At 49.0% G+C, this 3,301-nt stretch overlaps 1 protein-coding gene across 4 annotated transcripts in view; it reads left to right on the top strand.

Annotated features, from left to right (window-relative positions):
* Ocln (occludin) overlaps positions 1-3,301 on the top strand; it is an 85,906-nt gene that overhangs the window by 20,447 nt on the left and 62,158 nt on the right. The gene's annotated exons all lie outside the window — the stretch shown is intronic.

The following is a 3,301-nucleotide window of genomic DNA, read 5'->3' as shown; positions in this document are numbered from 1 at the left end:
GGGAGCGGGGCGCGACGGGAGCCCCCGCGGGGCCGCTGCGAGGCCGCGGGGCGCGGGTTTCGGTAGTGGTTTCGCCCCGGGCCGGAGCCCGCGGGGCGCGGAGGGAGCTTTCCCCGCCGAGGGGCGACTGGGCGAGGCCGCGCCGCTTTCCTCGAGGTTGGGGAACTCCGGGAACCCCGCGTCCAGCCCCGGCTGGGACGGGGTGGTGCGGCTCCGCGCGCCCCATTTCCGTCTTCTCTCCACCCCCGTAACCCTGGGAAGAGGGGGTGGCTGGATCGTGTCTGAAAAATTCTACCAGTGTACTTATTTATTGCTGGGGGTTGAACCCAGGACCGTCACACTGAGCGGCAGCCCTAGTCCCTATATTTTGAGACGAGGTCTGGCTAAATCCCTAGCTTGCCCCGCCTGGGCTCTGCTGTGTGACCCTCTTGCCTCAGCCTCCCGTAGTACTGGATTCACAGGCGTGCGCCCCACATCCCGGTCGCTGAAATACTGCTGGAGATGTGGGTCATTCTGGCTAGTTTGGAATCGCTTATAGGAGTCGTGTGGACCGGCGCCAAGTTTTAAGTTGTAGGACACAGTTGCTTGGGAGCGAAGCCGGACTTCGAGGGAAGCGGCGCCCGCCGCGGAGTCCCAGCCTTGACCAAAAGAAAGGAAGGCAGGAGCTGCGGGTGCACGACCTGCCCCGGGCGGTACCTGCCGTGCCTGCTCGGCCTGCGGCCACGGTCACCGGCGTCCTCGGTCCCCAAGTCCCAAGTGAAGTGACTGAGCCCCCCCCCCCGGGAAGGGGGGCTCGTCCTCGCTGGCTAGCCGCCCACCCAGAGAATCAGCCGGGCTCAGAGGAGCGGGCAGCTTTCGAAGCTGGTTGGTGTGTGGCCTGCACGCAGCACAGGTGCATTCTCGGATCCCTGGAAAGGAGAAACGCGTCTCTCTAAGGCCTGATAGTTCTTGCATTGGATGAAAACCAGTTTTTTATTTGCACAGGTTGAGTGAGTCAAACTTTTACATCCCCACGTGTAGCAGTAGTTACTTTGCGCTGCACATGTTAATCATGATTTTCTTTTAGTGTTTGGAAATAGATATTTTAAGTGCTGGAGCCACCAGAATAGGTATTTCCTCCAGAACAACACTGTTAGCCCATGGCGACACATGCTTGTAATCTCAACACTGGTGGGGGGGGGGGCTAAGGAGGGGGATTCCCGATTAGCCGGGCAGGTTGGTGATTTAGGGAGACCCTGTCTCAAAATTTAAAAAAAAAGGTGGGGGTGGGAGAGGGCTAGGGAGTACCAAAAACAAAAAACACATTTTAATTTTGCATTTACTCACTAGGTGCCTACTTTGTTACGCTTTGGAGAGGATAGAGAAGTAGGTAGAACAGGTTCTGTGCTTTCTTGGCTTGCACAGGCTGTTTAGGTAAATTAGGGACAGTGCTTATTGTAGGTGTGGTGCTGTGATTAGAGGCAGGTCCTGTTAGAGTGTTTGAAGGTGGGTAAACATACTACAAAATGGGCTGGCTTGTAGAGTATTTCAGCCAATCACAGAAGGAATTTATAGACTTCTGTAGCCCTTACTAGTCTCTATGGGATAGTTTAAGTTTTCTTGCATCTTGCTTGATGTAATAGTAAATTGATTTTTTTTTTTTTTTTTTTTTACTTTCCAGTATTGGGGATTGAACCCCAGGATGCTCTACCATCTGCTCACATCCCTATTTATTTTTTTTATTTTGAGACAGTCTTGCTAAATTGCAGAGGCTGGCCTCTAACTTGTAATCTTCCAGCTTCCCAAAGAACTGGGATTGTGGGCACGTGCCATCATACCTGACTCTCATGGGTTTTCTGTTTTCCTCTTTTTTTTATATTTTAAAAATGATGTTGGACTTATTTGTCCTAATTATATCGAGATTACTTTTAGGACTGGGCAGGACTTTTGCTTAGCGTGCAAGATAGTCAATGCTTGTGAGTGCATAAATGATGTCATGCCTCTCCACTTGCTCAGCAACCTGAATTTTCTTTAGTTGCATTTTAAGCTGTACTTGATTATTTAGTAGGCTGTTTTCATCCAGATTACTCTTGTGGAAGTATTAAGGTCGAAAGACCTCACTGATTTTTCTTCTAGCCCTTGGCTTCTGGCTGCATTTCTCTGTGAACGGTGGTGCGAGTTGCCTAGGGACCTTGCCAGTCTGATCTGGAGGTTGGGATTCTGCCTGACAAGCTCCTGCCAGTGCCTGTCCCGCTGTGTGTCCTTTCCCCTCATTCCCTCCAAAGGAAAGCACTTGACTTCTTTAGCCATCAGAACTCGAAGCAAGTGTGTTTGCTGGGTGTTTGTGAAGAACTTGAAGGCATTCATTGGTGGACTGGAATTCCAGCTCCTACGTGACCTTGATTTTGACTTTTTTTTTTTTTTTTTTTGGTCTGTTGATTTTATTAATGAAGTTTAAAAGAGACTGTTCCTTTAGGCTAGGAACTGTGTCTAGGAACTAGGGATAAGTGATGGTGAATACAGACAGGTTAGTGCTTGTGAACATGGTGCTCCAGATGGGGTAGAGTAATGTCGTCGTCGTCGTCGTCGTCGTCGTATTTTTTTGGTAAGGAAAATTTGCTCTGGAATTAGTTTGTGATGGAGTGGGCAATCTGGAGACCATGTCTGAAGAGTTTACATTTGAGCTGAGAATTCAGCTTGAAAATTTCAAGACTTTTCCCCTCTGGGACTGGGGATTGCATGTGCTGGGCAAGTGCTTTACCTCTGAACTGTATCATCAGCTGTAGCAGAGCTTCTTAAGCTATATGGTTTGCTTAAAAGTCATCTGACAGCTGGACATGCTAGCATGTGTCTGTAATCCCAGCTCTGTGAGAGACTGAGGCAGGGAGATCCAGAGCTGGAGCACAACCTGGGCGTGGAGGAAGTTAGAGAGACCCTATCTCAAAATACTAGCAATTTACCAGTACTATGTCTCCAAATAAAAAATAAAGGGCTGGGGATGCACCTCAGAGAAGGGACAGGCTTGTGGGGAGAGGTTGGGAGGGCTGGGGGAGTGTTGCCTGGAGGCCTTAATAAAAATGTAGTTCTTCGTAGAAATAGCCCTAGTCCCTTTAAAAATCTGCTTGATTTCACAATTTTAGGAAAGTTGTTATGATGTACCTATTGTTTACAATGAACCATTTAATATCAGTTGTGGCTTAAACTTTTTATTTTTATTTATTTTTTAAATTTATTTATTTATTTATTGTGTGTGTGTGTGTGTGTGTGTGTGGCCAGCTCAGTCCACCAGGGGGCGGGGCTGGCTGGCATGTGGTGCTGGGGG

The sequence above is a fragment of the Octodon degus genome, unplaced genomic scaffold, assembly GCF_000260255.1.
Source record: "Octodon degus isolate 3935 unplaced genomic scaffold, OctDeg1.0 scaffold00001, whole genome shotgun sequence".
NCBI lineage: Eukaryota > Metazoa > Chordata > Mammalia > Rodentia > Octodontidae > Octodon > Octodon degus.
The sequence above is the reverse complement of the archived record's forward strand: the minus strand, read 5'-3'. Positions and strand labels throughout refer to the sequence as shown.